Source organism: Lynx canadensis, chromosome C2 (genome assembly GCF_007474595.2).
Source record: "Lynx canadensis isolate LIC74 chromosome C2, mLynCan4.pri.v2, whole genome shotgun sequence".
Lineage (NCBI taxonomy): Eukaryota > Metazoa > Chordata > Mammalia > Carnivora > Felidae > Lynx > Lynx canadensis.
In genome coordinates, this window is record NC_044311.2 from 46253994 (window position 1) to 46263578 (window position 9585).

A 9585-nucleotide genomic window follows, 5' to 3' on the forward strand; every position below is an offset into this window, starting at 1 on the left:
ATTCATCAGTCTATGGACATGTGGGCGCTTTCTATAATTTGGCTATTGTTGATAGTGCTGCTATAAACATTGAGATGCATGTGCCCCTTCAAGTCAGCACTCTTGTACCCTTTGGATAAACACCTGGCAGTGCAATTACTAGGTCGTAGGGTAGTTGTATTTGTAATTTTTTGAGGAAACTCCATACCATTTGCCAGAGTGGCTGCACCAGTTTGCATTCCCACCAGCAGTGCAAAAGAGTTTCCCTTTCTCCATATCCTTGCCACATTCGTTGTTTTCTGAGTTGTTAATTTTAGCCATCCTGACAGGTGTGAGGTGGTATCTCATTGTGGTTTATGTTTGATATTTGAAAGACTACTTGGTTGCCCATAAAATATTTTTTCATATTTCTTTCATTGAATAATTTTATAAAGATTGATTCATAATTTTCTTGTTTTATATTTGGTCTTGAAAAGTCTGATGTCAATCTGATTATTTTGACTTTCAAAATGCCTTTATCATTTTAAGTTATTTTTTGCCAATTATCCACCAAAATTTTTCAATGTGTAGATTCAGGTAATATTTTTTTACTGTAACTTTTTCTTGGACTCTAGTTTTTATACAGTATCATGCAATTTCTATTACTTTATTTTTCTTTTTTAATGGCTCTGATAATATAAATAGTCTTTACCTGTCTTCCAAATATATTTTTACCTGTCTTCTTTACCTGTCTTCCATTTCCACTAACTTCTGACACTTGTTATTTCTTTATGTAATTTTTAGTCTCTTGGTCATTTTCCTGCATTTCTTCAGTATCCCTTATTATATTTTCATTTGGCCCTATTCTTCCTTAGGCGAGATAAGTTTGTCTTTTTCTTGCATTTCTTTCCTGAGTTCAATCATTTTTTTTTCTTTCTTTCTTCCTTTTTTTTTTTTTTTGGCCATTTCTATTTCTGATTCAAATTAGTTTTTCTTACATTAAAGTATTTGATATATTTACTCTTCTCAATAGAATGAACAAATTTTTAAAAATAAATGTTTATTTTCAGAGGAGAGTGAGAGAGCCAGACAGACAGACAGACAGAGACAGACCCAAGAAGGCTCCACACTGTCAGTGCAGATCCCAGTGTGGGGCTTAAACTCAGGAACTGTGAGATCATGACCTGAGCTAAAATCAAGAGTCAGATGCCCAAATGACTGAGCAATCCAGGTGCCCCCAATAGATGTTTTCCAGGTGTTAATAGCCTTTTGATCAAGGAATTTATGTTTTTGAAGTTATTATACTTTTGCTTTCCTTTTTTTTTTCTATTTTCTACAACATTTAGCATATGTTAAGCTTGCCCAAGACTTTCAGTAAATATAAAACTTTTCTGTAGCTTTATATATATAGATTTAGTAACTTGAATAATTATTTTATCAAAATATTGAATTAGACTGTTGCAAACTATAGCTTAAGGAAGGAAGCAAATACTGATCACCTTCTTTGAACTTGTAATACTGAAATATTTCTTAGTTTTTATCTCTATGATTCCATTCATCTACTCACGAAACAAGGTATAGGAATATTTGTTTAGTATAGCATTTCTCTAACTTTAATGAACTTATCAATGACTTTGTGATCTAAAATGGAGAATCAGATTCAGTAGGTTTGGAATGGCCTGTAATCTGAATTTCTGCAAGCTCCCAGGGATGTTGATCCTGCTGATCTGAGAACCATACTTTGAGTATATACTTTGTTGTATGCTTCAGACTTCTATCATAGATCATAATTGGAAGGAGCATTTGTTTTGTTTATTTGGTTACAAATTATGATTTGATATTTGTGTTCCTCCGTAGTGTTTTCTATAAAGAAAGACCTTTCTTTTTTTTTTTTTTTTTTTTTTTTTAAATTTTTTTTTTTTTCAACGTTTATTTATTTTTTTTGGGACAGAGAGAGACAGAGCATGAACGGGGGAGGGGCAGAGAGAGAGGGAGACACAGAATCGGAAACAGGCTCCAGGCTCTGAGCCATCAGCCCAGAGCCTGACGCGGGGCTCGAACTCACGGACCGCGAGATCGTGACCTGGCTGAAGTCGGACGCTTAACCGACTGCGCCACCCAGGCGCCCCAGAAAGACCTTTCTTGAGTGGTGACATTGGAGCTGAGATGTACGAAGCTCACAAAATTCTCTTGTGTCTCTTGACGCTTTTTTCTTTTATCTGGATAGATGTACGGGACCCTAAGAAGGCCCTTGTATGTAGGGTTATCCTTTGGCATTTTCTGGAGTTTCACTGGTCTTGGAAGGCACCAGGATCCCTATTTCACTTCCACCTCAGTTACTTCCTTATCACTTTACTCCATTTCTTCAGTTACTGTCTTCTTGGAAGCCATGGGCCCTGGAAATACCTATTATCCTTCCAGCTACTAGCCTAGCTGAATAGTAGAGTTTGAGAAACAATTTCAGTGTCAGTTTGGGTCAGAGAGCATTATTGCCTGAAAGTCCTCTGTACCATGATCGAAAAAGTGAAATTGCCTTGGAGCCAGGTGTCGTGAGTTAATTTCTGGTGCTGTACTGGGGTGCCTGGGTGGCTCCATCAGTGGAGCGTCTGACTTTGTCTCAAGTCATGATCTCGCACTTTGTGGGTTCGAGCGCCACGTCAGGCTCTGTGCTGACAGCTTGGAGCTTGGAACCTGGAGCCTGCTTGGGAGTCTGGGTCTCCCTCTCTCTCTCCCTCCCCTGCTCATGCTTCTGTCTTTCTCTTTCTCTCAAAATAAATAAACATTAAAAAATAAACAACAATCCGGTGCTATATTCATAACTTCTACATGTAAAATTACATTTACATGTAATTAAGTTTCATGTGCAATTAAGAGATATTCTGACAGTGTAAAAGAAAATGACCTTTATCATATTTGTGTCCATAATGGGACCATACTACCCTTATCATATGTTGAATTAAGATTTTTATAAATTTCCTAAGTATCTTGGGGATAGCACAATTATATTGCATTGCAATTTTTATGTTAAATGTAAACATTTAAATGTCCAGTTTTTATGCATTTGTTTAGACATGACTTCACTTATCAGAATATTGGTAGCCTCAACAAAAAAGAAAAAGTTGTTCCTCTCTCAAGCTCTGCTCAGAATGCAGTTGCTGTGTATTTATCTTTTATAATATTATTCAACCAATATGACAAGCATTTTGACCCATTTTGCACTTTAATCTTTGGTTTTTCTTTTTCATTGAAATAAATTAGGATTGAATAATGAAAATTGTGTTTTAAGAGGCAATTTCTCAGCCATAAACCAAATTCTTTTTACCTATGAGATAGCAAGTAGAGTATTAGAGATAATACAGCAATATAAGAGGAAAATACAAGTTTGTGAAAAATACTTAAATTCCCAATTCTCCCTTTAAAAAGTGGATTCAGTAATTTGATGATGTAAGTATAAATGAATCACTAACATTTGGATTTGATTTTTTCTTCCATTGCATGTGATTGCTGAAAAATGGAATTCTGCCTAAAATAATAATTTTTGAATTTTAGTAATCATTTGTGGAGTTATGCATACAAATTATGCACATTCCCTTAACAATCATATCTGGAAAGGAAAGTTTATTTCCCTGATGTTCTCAAAATTATTGACTAAAGGTCATTTTGAGCATAAAGTTGAAGAGATAAACTTGCAAAAAAATGCTAATACATTTACTCAAGCAACAGGCCAGACAACAGTCAAGCAAATTTTATTAAAAAATACTAAACTTGTTTTTTGATTTACCAGTTATTTTTCATCATTTGTTTTTTTTAATTCTGTTTCTTTTTACTTTATAGTTAGTATATAATCATCACATAAAAAGTATGTTGAAAAGAAGAAAAAACATCACATGGATTTCTTCTAGTCATTCAAATGTAACCACTATTAATACTTTGATTAATGTTTTTCTGTGCATTTATATCCTTGACATTCTGTAAAGTTATTTTTGTTCTGATTATTTTTACTTAACATTTAACCTAAATGTTTTTCCATTCTACTAAACATTGTTTGAAGATTATTTCTTTTAGTGACTGTATATTATATCCCAGAGCTGTACCATATTTTGGTTTTGTATTCCCCTATTGTTCAATTGTTTCTAATTCTCATATAAATATGGCTATGATGAACATTGTGCACTAAGTTTCTTTGTATATAATAGCTTTCTCTGTGTTTAGAAGACCCAGAAAAACATGCAAATTACTGTATTAAAGAATAAAAACAATCTCTTTTTTTTTTTAATTTTTTTTTTTATTAACCTTTATTTATTTTTGAGACAGAGAGAGACAGAGCATGAACGGGGGAGGGGCAGAGAGAGAGGGAGACACAGAATCAGAAACAGGCTCCAGGCTCTGAGCCATCAGCCCAGAGCCTGACGCGGGGCTCGAACTCACGGACCGCGAGATCGTGACCTGGCTGAAGTCGGACGCTTAACCAACTGCGCCACCCAGGTGCCCCAACAATCTCTTGATACAATCATTTTTCTCCAAAATGATTGCACTAATTTGCATTCATATTAGTAGTAGGAATTCTAAACAAATAAGTCTTCTTCAATAAAAGGCAAAATGGTTGAACTCATTTTTTTTTAAATTAATGTTTATCTATTTTTGAGAGGGAGAGACAGAGCATGAGTGGGGGAGAAGCAGAGAGAGAGGGAGACACAGATTCCGAAGCAGGATCCAGGTCTGAGCTGTCAGCACAGACCCTGACATGGGGCTGGAACCCACCAACCATGAGATCATGACCTGAGCCAAAGTCGGACACTTAACAGACTGAGCCACCCAGGCACCCCTGAATTAATTTTAATTATGAATCTATTGAGATCTTAGAGCTTTTATTTTTTATTTGTAGTTAATCCTTTGTTATTTTTTCTGTTTACTCTCTAAGGAAGTTTCCAAAGATAAAGAATGAGATTTTACACTTTGTTGACTATTAAGGGGAAAAAAAATCTATGAATAGAGTATGTCTTGCTATTATTTAGGTGTTTTATTTTTTTTTTTTATTTTTTTTTTAAACGTTTATTTATTTTTGGGACAGAGAGAGACAGAGCATGAACGGGGGAGGGGCAGAGAGAGAGGGAGACACAGAATCGGAAACAGGCTTCAGGCTCTGAGACATCAGCCCAGAGCCCGACGCGGGGCTCGAACTCACGGACTGCGAGATCGTGACCTGGCTGAAGTCGGACGCTTAACCGACTGTGCCACCCAGGCGCCCCTATTTAGGTGTTTTAAAAGAGAGAGAGAGAGAGAGAGAGAGAGAGAGAGAGAGAGAGAGAGAATGAATATCCCAAGTTGAGGTGGGGCCAACCGCAAGATCATGACCTGAACTGAAATCAAGAGCCAGATGCTTAACTGACTGAACCACCCAGGTGCCCCTCATGGAACCATTTTCTTAATTTTGTTTTCAAATTGTTCATTGCTGGTGTGCAGAATGACAATTGATTTTTCTATATTCATACTGCATACTCACAATGTAGTTCAACATGTTCCTCTATCTTCTGTATTTCCTACAAAGTAGCAGCTGGATTAAAAGTCTTTATTATTATTATTAAAATTATTAATCAGACTTGGTATCCATCTCTTTGGCCATACTGTAAGTGAGGCTGTGTTCTTCCATCAGAAGACACATACTGTCTGGGTTTTGCTCATTTTGTTGTTAGCAACATGGTGCTTAGTGCCTAGACTTGCTAACCGCAATTGGGCTTTAAAAAATGTGACTTTCTAATTGTATCACTTCTTTTTAATATTAGCTGTATTATTTTATAAAGAGCTTTTTCTTCTTACCTATATCTAGGTTGACAGGTAGTATAGTTCATATGAGACAGTTTGAATAACTTCTTGATTTTTTTCCTTTATGTACAGTTTTTAAGATGATGAATTACTGTCATTCTCAGAAGGTAACTAGTTTATTGGTTTACTTTGTAAACATTTTTATATACCCATGAATTTAAACATTGTTAATGTGCTTCAATCCATTGCAACTTTTCTCCACATTAAAGCTTAAACTGTTGCATGTTTGGTCAGTGGGAGCCTCTTCAAATTGGTTCTTGTGTCCTTTTGACGTGACCCTTGAATTTGATGGCTTCCTTATTATCTGGTAAGATGAAGTACTCTTGGCTCAACTGGTACATTTCTTGCACTGAAATCAGTCATTTTACAAGAAGTCCTGGTTTCTTTCACTGTGAAATGTTATTTTAAGATCACGGTCTGGACACTTAGATGCTCACTGCTCATGGGTTGGTTACTATAGATCATTTCTAAGTCTTCTTTAGTAGTCAGAAGTATGAAATGTTACATGTGTAAAAACACACTGAATCATTTACATTTAAAGATGAAATATGTTGTGGTTTTACAATGACATTTCCTCTTACTATGATCTTATAAATGCTTCTCCACGCTCTGCCCCTCCCAAAAGTAAGACAATTAAATGCATTTTATTTGCCATGGCTGATCATCTGAGCCTCCTCTGGCCTGCTGTTTTTATTCATGCCCCTCAAGTTTTCTTATAGTTTTTCTAAAGCTCCCAAACAGATTAAACTGGAAGTATGAGAACATGAGGATAGATAGATGTTTTTAGAAAGTTTCCCATCTATATAACAGCAAAATTTTTTTTACATTAGATTTAAAACACTATAAGTTAATACTGTAAGTGCTTAGAATCCAGATACTTTAAGGTAAACTTATTTTTACTGTTGAATATTTAATTGTTTTATTCAAAGAATTCTAAATTTGTTTCCATCCTATATAGTACTCTGATTTGGGAGTGTCTCAAAAAGTTAGGTAGTCTTTGAAAAGACAGCTTTATAAATGTACAATAATGTAATATGTAAAGAATTAAAATATTGAGCAGCATAGATGATTTTCATCTCGCTGGCACATGATGTTTTGCTTTTGCCTATAAAGTGTTTTGATGTACTGTTTTCCTGATTTCATTTCATTGTCTATGCTTCAATTAGAACTCACTGAGCTTCCTTAAGGCAGTTATTTCAATTTTTTTTGCCAGGTAGGAAGATCTCCATTTCTCTAGGGCCAGTTACTGGGGCTTTGTTTTGTTTCTTGGTGATGTCATGCTTCCATGATTCTTTGTGATCCTTGTAGCCTTGTGTCAGTGTCTCTGCTCATTTGAAGAAGAGACACCTCTTTGAGCCTTTGCAGACTGGCTTTGGAGTGAAAGCCCTTCAGCAGTCAGCTCAGCCAGAGAGTCAGAGCAGACTGGCTGATAGGGTCCACCAGTGGGCAGGCCACGTGCCAGGGACTACAAAAAAGTCCGTTACTCACTGTGTTCCCTTTCCCCACGGGATGCTTGTGGGCCAATGGGATTTTTCTTGATAGTGCATTCTGAGCAGTAATGTAGGCACAGGGAAACTTTTTTCTTTCCCTTTTCAATGCATCTTTGTTCATTCCTGTATTGCACTTATATGCTATTACCTCTCATTTGGATTCCAGAGCTCCCATGAAGGTATTTTCTACCGTGGAGAATTGTTAAGGGAGTGTTGATGTGGGCATATTAGGCTAGAACCTCCTGTTCTGTCATTTTGCAGATACTACTCCTCAACATTTTCTTTTTTTTTTTTTTTTTTGGTTCTTCTTTTGATGAAAGACATTTTGGCCCCAGGCCTGCTTCAGATACACGAGATATTTATTTTGTTGATGAGTTTTTATATTTTGAAATTGTATGTTGATTCAAAAGGCAGTTTATGAAATGGAGCTGTTTGTTTCTATTTGTGCAAGTCCTAATCTGGTAATTAATAATAGATGAAAGAAAGCCATTCTCTTGTGCATTAAAAATTTTCGGGGCGCCTGGGTGGCTTGGTCGGTTAAGCGTCCGACTTCCGCTCAGGTCATGATCTCACCGTCGGTGAGTTCGAGCCCCGCGTCCGGCTCTGTGCTGACAGCTCGGAGCCTGGAGCCTGTTTCAGATTCTGTGTCTCCCTCTCTCTCTGCCCCTCCCCTGTTCATGCTCTGTCTCTCTCTGTCTCAAAAATAAAAATTAAAAAAAATTTTTTTTCATATAGCCCTTTCAGTATTTTGATCCCACTCAAGATTCCCTGTTATAAAGAGTCACATTAAATGTTCTGCTGACCATTCATCTTTACAAAAAAATCTATGGCTAAACCCTCACTCTCCAATTTTTTCCCTAAGGATTGTAAAGATCCTACAAATTACAATAAACTGGTGATGTGTGTACTTTAATTTCTCGTATAACTTGGGCTACTTTGAATGATTTGTTGAAACTACAAGCATATTTTAATAGTAAAACATGTACTTGTGGCATTGTGGAATGGACAGGAATCAAATTTATGGGGGATACCCTACTACTTCACACGAATTAGTTATATTCCCCCTTCTTTTCCTTCCTTTTTAAAAAACCCTAGCAGTAGCATACGGGATGTTTTAAAAATAAAGTATGGCTAATTAACAAAGTATAGAGTCTGTAAGTAGCATGTTTGAAATTTCCATTTCCCAAAGTTCTTTTAACACTTCTTAAACCAATTTGCCTATTTCAGTGTACTTTGCCTGTTACGATTTCAAAGGACATGTCCTTATGTGATTTGGTGCATAAAAATTATACCAAATGAGTATTCCTGATCTTTCCCTGGAGTATTTAAGAAAAATTATGTTCCGTGTTAGCTTGTTAAGCAAGATGTCACTAGAAACTCACATGGAACCTCTGATTCTCACCATTTTACAACAGGATAAATAGTTAAGAAATTCGGCCTTAGGTGGCGCTTGTCTTTTCTAGTTAGTTCATGGTCTCTTCATCTGTCAAATCAATAGCCCTGTAAGCCTGCTGTGTTCATTTTGGAAAGGGAAGTTCTAGTTCACTTTTCTGGATCTTTTCTGGACAAGAACGTATCAAGGACTGCTATCAAACCCTTTCTTCCTGTATCTCAGGTGAGAGGAAAAAGTGACTTATTATTCTTAGCCATTTTGAACAAGTCTTGAATTTGTCACAGAGAGGGAGAGAAAAGTAATTTGCATCCTAAGGTAATCTAAAATAATAGCCTTTGTGTGTGCATTGGGATATGTCCAAATATGAAGATAGTAAAATTGTCAAAGAAAGCTTACAGATAGTAATGAGGACAGAACAAATAGTTCAAAGGAACATTGATCTTTGAATCTACAGGTAGCTCTTGATAAGAGCACTACATTTTTCTATTTTTGGGTAGCAAACTTTCTTAGATTCATCAAAACAATCTCACTCAAGAGCCTGCTGATCTTTTTATGTGATTTTTCATGCCTTTGAATACATTTTTAATAAGATTTCACTGTTGAAAAGACTGGATTTTCTAATATTTCTTGTTACCTGCCGTTGTGTTTATTTTCAGACTAAATCAAGATTATGACTGTTTCAGATAGCCATTTAGTATCTTTAAATTTTCATGACCTATATTGCCTCCTTTTAAGAGTGACAAATTTAGCCATCAAAACCAGAATGATAAAACTATGAAGATGTCTTTTACACCAAACACCAAGACTACCAAACAACATGAGTAATTTTCTCTTTTACTTTATAAAAGGAAAAATGCGGGAAATAATAGTATCTGTATATAGGATCATGCCATAATTTGAATTAGCTCAGCACTACTGTCA